Below are 8333 nucleotides of genomic sequence, written 5' to 3' on the forward strand. Positions count from 1 at the left end.
CAGGTAGGGGAGGGAGGCAGCAAAGCCCAGAGCTGCTACAGACTGGCTTTTCCAGGTCCTGCCTGTAAACTCAGATTAAAAATAAAACCACGTGTCCAGGAAGGAGAGGGGAGGGTGGAGGCATAGAGCCCACTTGAGGCTATGACAAGCAGGAAGAATAGGCCGGCACAGTATGGTTGTAGTGAACCCCCAGAGAAAAAAGACAGATGGGGACCATCCTGAATAATTCCAGCGGGAGGCACCTTCCGGGGTACTTCAATGTACAGAGAAAGCCACGCAGAAAGGGCAACTGTCTGAAAGGTCACTGTCAGGAGCAATCACAGTTGGATTGGAGCCTTCTTGGCGGCATTCCCACAGGCCTCCTCCTAGTGTGGTTTCCGGCTCTTTGCCTGGAGCGATCTTCACCAGGGTGGAAGCACCCTTCCAGTCCCTCTCTCCTTGCTAGTCTCATCGAGAAACTCCGAGAAACTCCAACACTCTCCAACACAGTAGCCAGCTCGGTGAGTTCCAGGCATCCATTCCTCCCAGGCCAAAGCAGGAAGTTGGATGTTGACTGAGGGAAATACCACCCTGGAGGAGAAGGGAAAGGATGTGCATAGCGAGAATTTCCCCTCAGGCTGGCTGCTCCTCCTCACTGGGCTGTTAGAGACCCTCACAGCCTGAGAAACACCCAGGACCTCGCAACCCATCCTTGAACTGAAAGTCACTGAGTAACAGCTGGTACCCTACTGCCCAGCTGGGTACTTGCCTAGCATGCACAAGGCCCTGCGTTTGATTCCCAGCACCACCAGGGCTCAGTGATATCCATCTGCAATCCCCCAGCCCTTGGGAAATGGAGACTGGAGGACCACACATTCAAGGTCATCAAGCTACACAGTGAGTCTGAGGCCAGCCTGAGATACATGAGACTATCTCAAAATAAGGAAAGAAATCAAAAAAGAAAGAAAAAGAAGGGGGAAAAAGTTGGGTTTGGAGAGGTGGCTCAGCGGTTCAGAGTGTTTACTGCTCTTGTGGAGGATGGGAGCTGGGTCCCTAGTAGCCACACCAGGCCATGGCTCACAATCGCTGATAACTCCAGTTCCACCAGCTCCACTTTTGGCCTCTGCAGATACCTGTCCTTACCTGCACATCCCCTCACAGACCTCCCCACCCCCCACACTTAATATAAAATGAAACTTAAAATAGAAGAAGAGAAAGAAAGCAATAGAAGTCGATGGCAGAGGATCTGGGGCCAGAGAAGGTCAAGACCCACAGGAAATGGGGGGTCAGTTGCTGTTCCTTCCTGGGTTTGGGTTTGCTTTACTGTGCTGTGTCCCTGTGCCTGCCAAAAGGAACTGGGGGTGTCTGTTGTTTGAGGGCTCACCGCATTCTTCCACCTGCCACGGGGTCTAACATTAACCAGGAGCTAGCTAGCCACCTAATTCCCTCTCTTACCCTGTGGTCCCCAGAGAAGGAGCTCCAGATTACCTAGGGGAAAGCTGCTGGGTTGAGCCTGGAGGGAGAAGACCTTTAATCAGGCATGGGGAGAGACTGAGGGGAGTGTGGAGGCTGGGGAAGGGCTAAGGAACCTGGATAATAGAATAGAGCCAGGAGTCCCTGCTGGCTACTGAGGTATCCCTTAGCCCTCGGCAGTGTACACGCAGACAGACAGACAGCTTGGACTAAATTCCAATCTGGTTGTGACTGGTCATCAAAACCTGGAATTGTCCTTGCCAAACAGAAATGTCCATCCCCCCCTCCCCCCCAGCAAAGCAGACCCCTGGGTTACAGGAGAGGAATGAGGAAATGCCACCAGGCTCACAGTCACGAGGAGTGGACTGTCCTTGAGTTGCTAGGCCAATTTGGTTAATTATCATTTATTCAGCATTGGGAATATGGCCATAAACAAGCCCAGCTTGGTGTGCTCAAAGCTTGTGAAGGAACAGAGGTCCTAGAAATACACAAACTGGTAAAGGGGGTGTGAAGTGGGGCGGAAGGAAGCCGCTTTAATTTGCCCTGGGGTTTTGGTAAGTGAGTAGGAGCTCACTGAGCAGGAACAGGAAAATTCCAGGGCTAGGTTATCTAATTGGCTGAAGATAAGGAACTGTCCCTGCACAAAATGTATGCATGGTGGGAGGTGCTCTAAGCTGACAGAAAGGCATGACTCAGAAATGAGGCCATTCTGGTTCTGATGATTTGATAATTTTGGCTTTTGTCCCACTGGTCAGGTCTCCAGCTTTCCCTTAGGCTTGACTGGAGGAAAACTTGACCCAAATTGCATTTCTGCCTTTGACTGAATGATCCAGTGTCTTGGTGGCTGGGAGCCCTGAGGTAAAGGGCCAGAAAGAAGCCACAGCCTGAGTGATCCCCCCCCCACCTCCACTCCTGCCACCAGGATGCAGAGAGGGGCTCAGTGCTGGACAGGCAGCTTGGGCAGAAATAACTTACTGACCATATGTGCTGTGCCCTCATCCTTCCTCACGACTTTCCTGCTCCTTGCAGCAGAGTGGAAACCACCGGAAGAAGTAAGGATGCTTCAGTAACCCCTGCCTCACTTCTGAACGTGGTGTGAACGCTACGTTCCCGAAAGGTGGCTAGTGCCGAATCTTCTGGCAGAAGCAGGACCTGGCACAGAACAGGCTGTTGACCAACAGCTGTGGCAGGACGCAGGCATGGGCTGAGGCAGAAGAAGCTCATTTCAGGAGCGAATGCACGGGACAGGGGAGCAATCTGACCTCAGTTCCTGGTGTTTTGGTCTTCTGCAGGGAGATTTCGGGGAATCTCTATGCTGAGTCTGCAATATCCTAAGCCTTCATTAATTCACAAATCCCTATGAGAGTCAGTGCATCGGGAGGCCTGTACCTCCTACGTGATGTGTCCTGTATTCGTATTTTTAAATTATTTTTTAATTTTTTAAAGTTTATTTTGGTTTCATTTTTAAAATTTTATTTATTTTTATTTTTATGTGCATTGGTGTTTTCCCAGCATGTGTGTCTTTTGAGGGTGGAACTGGAGTTACAGATAGCAGCGAGCTTCCATGTGGGTATAGGGAATTGAACTCAGGTCCTCTAGAAGAGCAGTCAGTGCTCTTAACCACTGCGCCATCTCTCCAGTCCCTAATTATTTTATTTTATTTTATTTATTTAATTTTATTTGAGACAGGGTTTCTATGTATAGCCCTGGCTGTCCTGGAACTCTCTGTGTAAACCAGGCTGGCTTCAAACTCATAGAGATCTGCCTGCCTCTTCCTTCTGAAGGCTGGGGTTAATGGTACGTGACACCATGCCGGCCTGATTTCCCTGTATTCTGGCATAAACTCACATACAGAGACAACTGTCACAGTCCAGGTTGAAAAGAGTGGCAATTCTCATAGGGTCAGGCTGTGGTCAGATGGGTTGCTTGCTCACGGTGGACTCTGTGAACCCGGGGACTGAGGACAGATGAAGATGACCACTCAGGATGTCCGGTGTGCCCCTGGGCTGGAATGCTACTACGTAACACTGAGCCACGGAGGCGGGAGGGACTCGACCACGCGGTACTCTGGAGAGCAGTTTAGCTGTGTCTGCCCATAGCTGACAGCAGCTTCTGTGACCTGCTGTCTCTGTGCCTGTCAAGCCCAGGGACACCTGTCTCTCCCTCCCGTGTGCCACAAAGTGGTCCACCTGGGGAGGTGATGGTCCCAGGATTCTTGGTGATGTGATGTGAGCTGACATTTCCCCCAGTGACTGGCAAAGAGCTGACATGCACGGGCGGAGGGCCAGCCTGGTAATTAATGTGCCAGAGGCTTCATTGACAAAGCAATAAAAAGCAAACCCAAGAGAAAGGCAGGTGTGAGAGGTGAGGGAGAAGGACAGGGGTATAGGGTGAGTGTCTGGGGTGGGGGTGGGGACGACAGTCGGGGGGGTGGGGGGGAGCAGAATAGGGAAGGTGACTGAACAGAATAAACTGCATCTGTAGATGTGTGAGAACGTGTCTGGGAAGACCTGTCTGGGAGGATGGGGAGGGTGTGCGTGTGTGTGCGTGTGTATGTGTGTGTGTATGGGGGGGGGGGGAAGGGAAGGGATCAAGAGGAGAGGTAGCCTGTGCTTTCTCTGTTCAGCCACCTGAACCTGGCCGTGAGGAGCCTGCAGGAGGAAGACAGACACTACCTTTCTACGTCCCCTTTCCCTTTGTGTGAGATTTTCCTGTGAAAAAAGAATTAAGTCTACAGCTATAAATAATCTAGTCACAGCTGCAACATCCTGGAGACTTAGGCAGTGTGCTGATGCCAGGCAGCCGGGCTTGTGGGGCAGGTTGCCTTTAAAAACCAAGACGCAAGACAGTCTCTCCCTCTGTGGTCCCTCAGCTCCATCTGGCTCCCTCACCCTTGGGCTTCTCTGACCTACAGAACCTTGGTGACAGCTGATCAGACCGCAGCCTTGGCTTGGGCAGACTGAGCTGGTATAGTGTGGCGCAGTTGGGTGGCAAGGCAGGTTAGGGAATCCAGGGGTAAAGAGAATAGGACAGGAAGGTACAGATCCTGCCCAGAGGAGCCATTTGACTTTACTGCTTTGAAGAGGGACATAGTTGTTCCTGGCAGGCCTACAGGTGGCTAAGAGTCAACTGGTTTCAAGGCCTGAAACATGGGCTAACAATGTCCTCCTTCCTGCTCTCACCTATGCGCTGGGACTTTTTCCAGGTCTCACAAGGGACGGTCAGGCTGGGCTCCATGCAAGACTGTGGGTGGGTCTGGGGAAGCCCCCTTCCTAGGAGAGTACCCACATCTGGTTCTTGGATGAGGATGTATATAAGCTCCAGGATCTGTCTCCAATCAGGGCCGAGAGCAGGCAGGTGTGAGGCACTCTACAGCTCAGGTTCAGTCTTCAAAATCTATGGGCTCTGGAGAGGGAGGAGACTCCATGCCTGATCCTCCCTGGCCCACCCACCATGTTCCCTGTAAGCTGCAGGATTCCTGAGGGCAGGGGAAAAACACTTTGCTCTCCTTGTGACCCTGTGACTACACACACACACTATATATGTATATATATATATACATATATACACACATATATGTATATATACATATACACACACATGTATGTATATATATATATATATATATATATATATATATATATATATGCGCTCAGGCCCCTGATCAGCTGTCACTGACTGCAGAATCTCCAGCCTTTCATTTCAGAGCCACCCCCGGCTCTTTCCTGGTTCCATCTCCTGTCCGGCCTTAGGCTCTTCCTTGGTCTAAGGACCTCCAATACCTCTGCTCCCTGCCTCTCCTGCCCTTTTTCTAAATTCTAGACCCATTGGTCCCAGGGGACGTTCTGATTGTCTGGGTCTCGGTCACGTGTTCCCATCCTGGTTGCCAGTAGATGCAGGATACAGAATCCCTAGCTTTTGTTTCCAGAGGGAAAAAACAAGGGTGATTTCCAAAAACATCATTGAGGAAGTGAATTTCTTACCCTTGAGCCCAAACAACAAACAAAACCAGGAGGTAGTGGCAGCACACGCCTTTAATCCCAGCACTTGGGGAGAAAGAGGCATTTGGATCTCTGTGAGTTTAAGATAAGCCTGGTCTATAAAGCAAGTTCCAGGACAACCAGGAGTTACACAGAGAAACCCTATCTCAAAAAAACAAAACAAAAGAAAAAAAAAAAAACCAAACAACAGAGACATTCTGAATATCACCTCCATCTGCTTCTCCCAGCCTCCAGTCTTATCCTTTCCAGCATTCTGAGGCCCAGGGCTCAACTTGTAAAGGCTACACCAGTTCAACATGCATGTGTGTGTGTGTGTGCGCGCGCACACACACACACACACACACACACACACACGCATACACATGCCTGCATGCACACATACACAAACATGCACATCTTCTAGACACACACAAGTAGCGCGCCACGGCGCCCCCATGTTCTCAGGGTCTGGCACTAAGCCTGTAGCCGTTTTTGCTATTGTCCCTAGTTGGTAAACAACTTCTGCGCACGCTCGCCGCTGGCCCAAGAGTAATTTGATTCCCACCTATCACTTGCTCACACGTCTTGCTCACACGATTGCCCCAGTGTGGTCTGAGCCAATCAAGCAATGACACGTCAGAGGCGGACCAGGCGCTGTATATATTCCCCCACGGACGGGCTCGGTGTCTTTTTCGCCTCTATCTAAACTTCAGTCTTCTGTGCTCCAATAAAGCGTGTTCCAAGAAGAATCCTGTTGTGGCATCTTCTCTGCTGGCAGGGTCGCGCGCCGCACACACACACACGTGCACACATGTATAAATACACACTTTCCAGACCTTCCAGCTCCTGCTTGGGAAGTACCACTGTAGAAGAATGGGGGGAAGAGACATTGGGGTATATTCATTCCCCTTGCTCTCTGGAACTGGAGTTAAGGGCAGTTGGGAGGTACTATGTGGGTGCTGAGAACTGAACCCAGGTCCTCGGCAAGATCAGTAAGTGCTCTTAGCGGAGTCATTGCATCACCCTGTCTGTTCTGGCCCTGATTCTCTCTAGCGATTGGTCACCTTGCCTCCCTCCAGGTCCCATAAGGCTCTTTGTGTTCCCAGAGTTTTCTTCTAGTTCCTTCTTGACAATCACCACCAGTGCCCTCCTCCAAAGTGGCACCTCATTCCTGCGGGGACCCAAAACGCAGGGAGCTTCTTAAGATTGGGAAGCAGCAGATCCCTGGCAGATAGTGCAGCATGTGGGACAGGCGTCCAGGGCACACTGACCCAATTCAGTGGTGGTGGGAGGGAAACGTGGGACTTCGGAGCCAGGCTTCTAGTATCTGAATGCTCAGCCCCACTCTTCCTACCTTTGTGAGTGTTAAAGTTCTTCTGGTTTTCTGAAACAGGGTCTCTCTGTATAACATGTAAGAACAGCTCTGGCTGGCCTGAAACTCGCTATGTAGACTAGGCTGGCTTTGAACTCACAGAGATCCACCTGCCTCTGCCTCCCAACTACTGGGATTAAAGCCGGGCACCACCACTGCTGGCCTGAAACCAGTTCTTTAACCAGGCTGAGCCTTTGTTCTTATGGTGACATTAAGATTAATCTTTGGGTTAGGAAGATATGGCCATCAGTAAGTACTTTCCTTGCAAACAAGAAAACCTGGGTTCCACCCCCAGAACCCAGGTAAAAAAATAAATAAATAAAAATAAAACAACAAACAAACAAACAAAAAACCCCAAGGGTTGCAATGGTGCTTGTAATCTCAGTGCTGAGGAGGCAGAGACAGGTGGATCCATGGGGCTTGCTAGCCAGCCAGCTGGCTCCAGGCTGATGACAGAACCTGTCTTAAAAAAGAAAAAGAAAAAAAATAAAAAATATGGCACCTCAACTGAGAAACAACCAAAAATTGCCCTTTGACCTCCACATACATGTGTTCACACACCAACATTAATCTGTGAAGATTTGCTGTGGGGATTGATAAGTATTTTGAAATCTTGGTTATGGATTTCTCCACCAATGCAATAAGACAAATCCGGCTGAATTGATAAAACCAGGTTTAACAAATGGAGCAAAGCAAAGCACTCCTGGGTGACTCTCAAAATGGGAGAAGGAGAAATCACTTGGCGGATCCTGGTCTTAAATACCCTGTGGGCCTGGTCCTGAGCTTCTCCGTGGAAGGAGCCTTGGCTTAGTGGGCTTTCTGAGGGAGGGAGGGATCTGGATAGAGGGGGCAGGCACCGAAAGCCGAATTCCCAGCTAAACATCTGGGTGGGGTTTGGAATGGGGAAGTGAGATCTGAACAGAGATTCCCAACAAGGACTCTAAGACAGCAATTCATTAACAGTTGGCACTAAAAGACCCTGAGGGCACTGGGGTGGTGACTCGGTGGGTAAAGTAGGATCTGAGTTCAAACATCAATGCCCATAAGAAAGCTGAGCACAATGGTACTTCTGTAAGCCCAGTTCTGGGAGAGCAGAGACAGGTGGATCCTGGCAAGCCTAGCTGAAACATGGGCTCAATGAGAGACCCTGTCTCAAAAAAAGAAAAAAAAAGGGCTGGAGAGATGGCTCAGAGGTTAAGAGCATTGGCTGCTCTCCCAAAGGTCCTGAGTTCAATTCCCAGCAACCACATGGTGGCTCACAACCATCTGTAGAGGGGTCTGGTGCCCTCTTCTGGCGTGCAGGCATACACAGACACAATACATAATAAATAAATAAATAAATAAATAAATAAATAAATAAATAAATATTTTAAAAGAAAAAAAAAGAAAGAAAAGGTGGGGCTAGAGACATGGTTCAATGCTTAAGGGTGTTCACTGCTCTTCCAGAGGACTCTGGTTCTACTCCCAGCACCCACATGGTGGCTGTGGCTTACAACCATCTGTAACTATGGTAACAGGGGATCTGTTCT

Source organism: Microtus oregoni, unplaced genomic scaffold (genome assembly GCF_018167655.1).
Source record: "Microtus oregoni isolate MIOR12 unplaced genomic scaffold, Mior012 000009F_ref0000495, whole genome shotgun sequence".
Lineage (NCBI taxonomy): Eukaryota > Metazoa > Chordata > Mammalia > Rodentia > Cricetidae > Microtus > Microtus oregoni.